This window comes from Chelonoidis abingdonii, chromosome 2 (assembly GCF_003597395.2).
Source record: "Chelonoidis abingdonii isolate Lonesome George chromosome 2, CheloAbing_2.0, whole genome shotgun sequence".
NCBI classification, from domain to species: domain Eukaryota; kingdom Metazoa; phylum Chordata; order Testudines; family Testudinidae; genus Chelonoidis; species Chelonoidis abingdonii.
The window spans coordinates 87895603-87903795 of record NC_133770.1 but is presented as its reverse complement, the minus strand read 5'-3'; the positions used below and the strand labels follow the sequence as shown (position 1 = coordinate 87903795).

General features: G+C 44.8%; 1 protein-coding gene across 3 annotated transcripts in view; it reads left to right on the top strand.

Moving 5' to 3' along the window:
- Positions 1 to 4134: 4134 nt before the first annotated feature.
- The window catches only part of MYRIP (myosin VIIA and Rab interacting protein), a 377671-nt gene continuing 373612 nt past the window's right edge, over positions 4135 to 8193 (top strand). For all 3 annotated transcript variants that reach the window (XM_075062536.1, XM_075062534.1, XM_075062535.1), the window contains exon 1: positions 4135 to 4647. The gene's annotated coding sequence lies outside the window, so the exon portion shown is untranslated. The remainder of the gene's footprint in view (positions 4648 to 8193) is intronic.

Below are 8193 nucleotides of genomic sequence, written 5' to 3'. Positions count from 1 at the left end.
AGCGTTAAAGAAGGGAATGACCAGAAATCATTCCCATTTTTGCCCAGGCGCCCCGCCGACCTCACCGAGGCCAGCCAGGAGCACTCACGGGACGATGAGGACGGTTTTCAAGCCTATTGCACTGTCTGCCATCAGGAAAGGAAGGGGAGGGAATGCTGCTGTTCAGTGCTGTAGCACCGTGTCTAGCGGCAGCATCCAGTACAGATACGGTGACATTGAAAAAAGGCAAGAAACAATTTTTTCCCTTTTCTTTCACGGGAGGAGGAGAGATTAACGACACAAACCCGAACCACCCGGACATGTTTTTGACCCTTCATGCATTGGGAGCCAAGCCAAAGATGCAAATGGTTTTCGGAGACTGTGGGACTGTGGGACAGCTCAGAGTCCTTGGTCCCCCCTCCCTTCCTCCATGAGTGGTCCCATTTGATTCCTGTTATATCAATATAATACCAGCAGGATCTTATAAGAGGATAAGGCAAAGATGCCACATTTATTGTAAATATAATAATAAGGCAAAATATAAAAAGCAAACAATGTGTTTTACTACTTATTCTATCACTACTTATTCCTTATACACACACACATATATATATATCATTCACACAATCATTCATTCAGGTTCTGTATAGGTGTTATGTTACCAGCCTAAAAGTTGCTCATGCCAAGTTACTGGCCAGGTATCTTGGTCATGAGGATGGAGCGGAGTCTGTGTCAGATGCATCTGATACTCCGGAGGTTGGCAGCAGAACCGGGACTCAAAATCCTCAGTTTTTACGAGTTCATTTTTATAGGAATTAATTCCTATGTTAATCTACGAGAACGTTTCATCCTGCAATATGTTGTTGGCTCAATTAGCAGATGCACATTCGGTGGCTCCAACTGTCTAAAGTGGCACATTCTTCCAGTTGTTTGGGGTGGATCCCAGTTTACCCTCTGGGTTTCTGGTGGTCCAGTTGACATATTCTTCGGCCGATGGATCCTTTCCAGGCTGGCACCTCCTAACCATTCACGTTACATCAAACATTCATCAATATATACATTCCATACTTAACCATATTCTAATTTACTGTCTCCACCACTTTTGGGTGTGTGTTAATTCCTATGAGATTCCCAGCCCTGTAATCACAGAGGGTGGGAGTCTGTTTGTTTACATTGTATCAATTTACAGCTTAAGGCTAGCATAGTGTTTACTTCAAGAACAAAGTCAATTAACTTGTTTGTAAGTTTTACATAGTAACAGAGTATCTTTCACAGGACAGATACAATTAGTGTTTTCTGCAGACAGGAGCTTACAAGTTTTAACATAAGAATTTAAAAGATTTTTGTACTTGGTGAAACTGGGGGGTCACTATCACTTGGGGGAATCACTGTTAGTACCTTCTTTAATATCCCTAAATAATGTTATGCTTGTCACGCAGCACTGTGCTGAGTCCCTGCTGTGGCCTCTGTCTATCAGACCCTTGGAGATTTTTTCAAATGCTTTGGCATTTCATCTTTTGGAATGGAGTTCTGATAGAACAGATTCATCTCCCCATACAATGATCAGATTCAGTATCTCCCGTACGGTCCATGCTGGAGCTCTTTTTTGATTCTGGGACTGCATGGTTACCTGTGCTGATTGGCGCTCCACTCTGGGCAAACAGTAAATGAAATTCAAAAGTTCCCGGGGCTTTTCCTGTCTACCTGGCCGGTGCATCCGAGTTCAGATTGCTGTCTAGAGCGGTCACAATGGTGCACTGTGGGATAGTGCCCAGAGGCCAATACCATCGAATTGCGGCCACACTAACCCTAATCCGAAATGGCAATACCGATTTCAGCGTTACTTCCCTCGTTGGGGAAAATTACAGAAACCAGTAATAAGAGCCCTTTATATCGATATAAAGGGCTTTGTTGTGTGGACGGGTGCAGGGTTAATGCGGTTTAATGCTACTAAATTCAATATAAACTCGTAATGTAGACCAGGCCTCAGGGAGCTACCTAATATAGCCAATGGGAAATGCTGAAGAGAGGGGTGTGTGCCTGAAGGAGGCATCTGTATCTCTTGTGATCCACAAAAAGGAACCAGCTCCTGGAGTCAAATAGCTTAGAAGCCTAAGTTGTTTTTTTGTGAGAATGAGTTAGGTGCCTCACTCCACACACACAGGGGAAGAGCCACTGCCTCCTTTATAACTTTTAGCCCACGTTGTAGAGCACATTGCTGGGGTGTGGAATACTAGGACTGAAGTATCCTCTCTTTGACAAGTAGAAGGGATTTGAACAGGAACATTCCTCAGGAGCATGCACTAATCACTGAGTTATGGGATATTCTGCTGTAGGGCTCCCTCAGTGTCTGCAATTGAAGCTGCTGTACTCCGGAAAACTAGTGAGAGTGATTGGAGAAAAGGGTGCCTGGGTCTCCCACCTCCCATGTGGGCACCCTAACCACCAGGCTACAATCTTATTCTCTCTTGCTCTTTCTCTCTCTGACTCAATGACTATTTAAGTGTTTATCCACAGTGGAACTGCTTCAACATAGAGAGAGTGAGAGAGAGAGGAAATCCCACATCAGAATATTCTAGTCCAGTGGTTATAGCACTTGACTGAAAGATGGGTGACCTCCTATTCAAATCCTTTTCCTTTCTGAGAGGGGAATTGAAGGTGAGTGTCCCAAGGTAAGTGCTGTAATCACTGGCCTGAAGTTATTAGGTGGGCAGCAGTACCACCTCCTCCTTTGGCTGATTTCAAATGGGACCCTATCCAATAGGAAGCCTCTGAACACACCTACTTGATCAGGCCCAACAGCCCTGAACGTAGATGCAACTGTTGGGGATGCTGCCGCACCCCTGGCTTGAAGTGGTTTATGTCATATACATGGTTCTCAGCACCCTCACTGTACAAATTGTTCAAGAACCACAGGGCCTGTCTTCCCTCAGTTTGCTTAACTATGAGGCAAGTGTCCAGGCACCTAGAGGGAGGCAGCTATATGCATGCTTAGGGAACATTTCCTGCAGAAACTTAGGCGCAGAGTAAATGTAGTTGCCTCCATGGTTATGCGGTCGTTGAACAGGAACTTTGTTGCTTAAAACTGGAATTTAAGTGCCTAAGTACTGTGATAGAACCTATCCTTTTCCTAGTGCAGGGGTAGGCAACCTATGGCATGCGTGCCAAAGGTGGCACTTGAGCTGATTTCAGTGGTACTTACACTGGCTGGGGCCTGGCCACCAGTCTGAGGGGCTCTGCATTTTAATTTAATTTTAAATGAAGCTTCTTAAACATTTTAAAAACCTTATTTACTTTACATACAACAATAGTTTAGTTATATACTATAGACTTATCAAAAGAGACCGTCTGAAAACGTTAAAATGTATTGCTGGCAGGTGAAACCTTAAATCAGAATGAATAAATGAAGACTTGGCACATCACTTCTGAAAGGTTGCCAACAACTGTCCTAGCCCTTGTGTTTCCTGGGTTTGGTCTCTAACACATGCCAATTTTCACCTCCCCCAGCTCTCCCCTTCTGGTCAGGTTGGACTGCCCCCTGACCAGAATTCATAAGCTTAGTTTTGATCTAATCTTTCAGTTTCCTTTGCTCCCTCCATGCATTCTAGTGTTGACATCCCGCCCCCTCTCTTATGTTCTGCAGAAGTGGGGTAAGATGGGGAGGCGGCAGCGGGAGAGCCGCCGTTCACAATCTTGACTGCAACTTTAAAATAGGGTGGCAACTAGCGTTCCCCCTCCCTGTGGTGTGTGTGGGCAAGGCTGTGTAAATTGACAGCACGTGTGGGCCCCGTCCCCTGGGGCGCACTGTGCACTACGCACGTACCTCTTTGCGTGCGATGACTGCAATTGCCTCCTCTCCCCCGCCCCACTTGCGCGCTGCAGTGCATGTGCCACCGCTTAAGATGACGCGCGCGCCAGCCCCAGGCTCGCGTGGTTCAAGCGCGCGCTGTACTCCTCATCTCCCCCCGCCCTTGGCAGAGGCGGCCAAGTCCGCGCGCGCGCGCTCTGGCTTAGTTCCTCGTTTGCTCCCCTCCCTTCCCGAGCAGGGGCAGGCGCTCTGCGCTGATTGGCTGGCTGGGCTCGGCCAGGTGTCAGGCTCAGCGGCGAGGAGAGGCAGGGCAGGGCAAGGCGCGCGCTAGTGGGGGGGGGTGACAGGAGCCGGCTGCAGCCGCAGCGCCTTGCGCGGCAATCGCAGCCTGTAGGCGCTCCCCGAGGGACACGGGGCTGGAGCCAGGGGGGAGCCCAGCGCTGCCTCTTTCCCCGGGCGCTCCCGAGGCGGGAGCAAGCACGACCTTGCTGCCTTGTGCTCTTCCCTTATGGGATGCTGGCTGGAGCTGAGGGCTCGCCGACCGGCCTCAGCTAGGAGTTCCCTGCGGCGTGCAGGCGACGGGAGTAGCCGGGGCAGCGTTGGAGAGGAGCCCAGCAGCAATAGCGACGGGAGGGTTTTATTGCATGACAGTTCTGGGTCTGACTGCTTCTTAAACCAAAACAGCGGAACAGCCGCCTCCCCCCCTCACTGCTCTACAGTGTATCCAGAGGGGGAAGGCGCTGAAGGACTTGTTCACCCAGCAGGATCAGCAGCAGCGCGAGTCGGTGTATTTTTGCTGGCGCCTGTGAGACTTGATCAGTGAAGTTACTACCCTGCTTCCATCTTGCGTTATTCTGAGTGTGAGTATTGACAATTGTCCATCTCTCTCCCTGCAAGCCCTCTTGCTTGCCTGTGTACGTAATGCAGGGGGAGAGGAGATGTCTTGTGTCGAGATTGGTGTTTGGATGCAATTGATCAGTTGGAAACTGCTGATTGTGGCATGCATGGAAGCAGGTTCTCCGGTTCTGAATTTGGGGCTGGATTGATGTACAGTAGTTTCACTAACTAATGTAACACCCGACCGAGGAGATGGGGTGGGATGATTGCGGGGGAGGGGGATATGTGTGGCATAATCCTCTGCCTGTATTCTCCCAGTTCTTGGATCTGGCTCTTCTGCTTACCTGGCCTGTCGCAATCCCGTTCAGTGTGGAATTTGCTCTTTTTAACTTTCCTTTTAAAATAGTCATTGCAGGTGAGTCCTATAACTAGTGACACCGAATTCGGTTGACAACAGAGGAGGATGTAGGCTGATAAGTCACCCCTTAGGACAACGAAGGAGAAGGGATGATGGCAAAGCATAAGAACGGGAGGGAGACTGGGATTCTTCTAAGGATCTGAACTTATTTTGCACTTATCCTAAAGGTCAAAACCAGACTCAAGCCATCCTCATTCATTTACACAGCTATGCATTATTTGTAGCTATTATTTTTCTCTGGTTCTTGGGTCTTTCTTCTTTATATGAACTACATGATGTTTATATGTGTATTATAATAATCTATGATATAGAAATAGAGAGGAAATACTCCCCAAGACATTGTGTGAAGGGAGGGACATATTTCCCAAATGAAATTTACAACAGCAAAGCAGTTAGATCCTGCTGTCTTTTCCGTCTTATAAAAACATTAACTGGTTGAACAGATCACCTCTCTTTGGTGAGTTAATTTATTTACATTAAAATGTTAAGATTTATTTAGTTTGATTTCAGGCCAGATGTCCGACTAGCGTGGCAGCCTTTTTAGTGAAATCATTTTTCAAACACTGTCATTGCAGTTAACAATAAATAGAATATTTTACTTTTGATTAACTTCTCTGAGGCCATTCAGGATTGTACTGTAAGATGTGTAGCACTCTCTCACTGCGTCCTTTTTGCCAGTACAGCACATAGCACCATTTTTTTTAAAGCCGAAGAGCACACATTTTCCTAGTATCAAGGTCAGTATATTGTGACTACTGCGGAAAATACCATATGGCTTTGGTTAACTTGTCTTGGAGAATCTAATTAAGTAGTATTGAGTTGTTTTGTGTTTTTATTTTTTATTAATGTAACCAAGTTAGAACATAATATGAAGCAAAATATTTTAGTGTGGGTGCCTCACTAAAAGTATTCTCATGGATGTGAACAGTGCTTAGAGAATTACATGGACAGATATGGGGGTTTGTTTTTCTTTTAATAACCTACTCATTTTTTTTTTTTTGAAAGTGTTGATAGGTGTCACCTTGACAGTCCTGGAGGCTAGAATCTTTTATTACTAGAACATCTGTAATATGGAGACTGGTAATAAAGGTCTCCTTTACTTTCCAGACAATATGTCTCAACCCTATTCTGGTAGAACTGCCTATAAGTGGTAGGATAGTTCACTTTCTATATTCACACAAATCTTTGTGGTTCTGTTGAGACCGTCAGCAGGCTTGCCAATTAATGACAGTTTGGTATTTTTCTTTTTGGTGATGTAGATATCAGTCCAGTTCGTAGTGCACTGAAGAGACAACCCACTCATTTCCTATAGCACGCTGAGCAGCCATTTGCCAATCTTCTTGTGGAATCTGATGGCTAATTCGAATGCAGACTTCGAGTACGCACATGCAAACTTTTTTTAAAAGGCTCACAGAACTAGGCCCTGAGAGCATTAATGTGCAATACATACATTATAAGGTATGCGTGGGGGAAAAAAAAGCTGTTTCCTAGGACAGGTGCACAAAACCTGCTTAGCATTCCTAGGAAGTCGTTTTTTAGAACTGTCTTTTTATACCAAGAAATGTTCTTGATGAGCTATTTCCATCATAATTTGCACTGCATGGAAGTAGAACAGGGCCACAGTCTAGAACATGCCAAAATGAGGATAACTAATAATGGTTTCAGTTTCGTTGCTGCCCAGGCTTCCCATGCCCAGCTCTACCAAACCACTTTTATTTCTAAAAGTAGTTTCATTTAAGTGCCAGGAAGGGAATAGTTAAGTCCCAGGTAGACTGCACAGGGCTACAAAAGGATCTCTCAAAAACTAGGTGAGTGGGCAACAAAATGGCAGATGAAATTCAATGTTGATAAATGAAAAGTAATGCACATTGGAAAACAATCCCAACTATACATATAAAATGATGGGGTCTAAATTAGCTGTTACCACTCAAGAAAGAGATCTTGGAGTCACTGTGGATAGTTCTCTGAAAACATCCGCTCAATATGCAGCAGCAGTCACAAAAGTGAACAGAATGTTGGGAATCATTAAGAAAGGTATAGATAATACAGAAAATATCACATTGCCTCTGTATAAATCCATGGTATGCCCACATCTTGAATATTGCATGCAGATGTGGTTGCCCCATCTCAAAAAAGATATATTGGAATTGGAAAAGGTTCCGAAAAGGGCAACAAAAATGGTGATGGTATGGAACGGTTTCCGTATGAGGTGAGATTAGTAAGACTGGGACTTTTCAGCTTGGAAAAGAGATGACTATGGGGGGATATGATAGAGGTCTATAAAATCATGACTGGTGTGGAGAAAGAAAATAAGGGAGTGTTATTTACTCCTCATAACACAAGAATTAGGGGTCACCAAATGAAATTAATAGGCAGCAGGTTTAAAACAGACCAAAGGAACTATTTCTTCACACCATGCATAGTCAACCCATGGAACTCCTTGCCAAAGGATGTTGTGAAGGCCAAGACTATAACACGGTTCAAAAAAGAGCTAGATAAATTCATGGAAGATAGGTCCATCTATGGTTATTAGCCAGGCTGGGCAGGAATGGCGTCCCTCTGTTTGCCAGCTGGGAACGGGTGACGGGATGGATCACTTGATGATTACCTGTCCTGTTCGTTCCCTCTGGGGCACCTGGTATTGGCCACTGTTGGAAGACAGGATACTGGGCTGGATGAAACTTTGGTCTATGGCTGTTCTTAAGAATTTTACCAAGTGCTCTGAAAAATTATTTTTAGACAAGCCTTTACCACACCTGAAGTAGAAGAAAAACTTAGAGTTTAATGTACTCAAATCAGGGAGTCCAGATAATTTTCATCCCAGAATAGTGAAAGAGCTGGCACCTGAAATTGATAGTCCAGTGTGACATTACGCCCGATATCCTTTACAGAAATATTGTTATGATACGAATATGGCATAACTAAGACATGTTTTGTGCAAGATAAAGCATGTGAGATATCATTGGAAAGGTTATGATTTGTTGAATGCGATTATTCTATTTGTATGCATGTATCATTTTTGTATCTAAATTTAGGAATATGACTGTATCAATTACAAAAATGTTTGCGGCTGGGGAACACCCACCAGACAAAATGCAATCAGTCTGACTGATTAGCTGGGGACAAGTCAATGAACCATTAAGGAGGACAA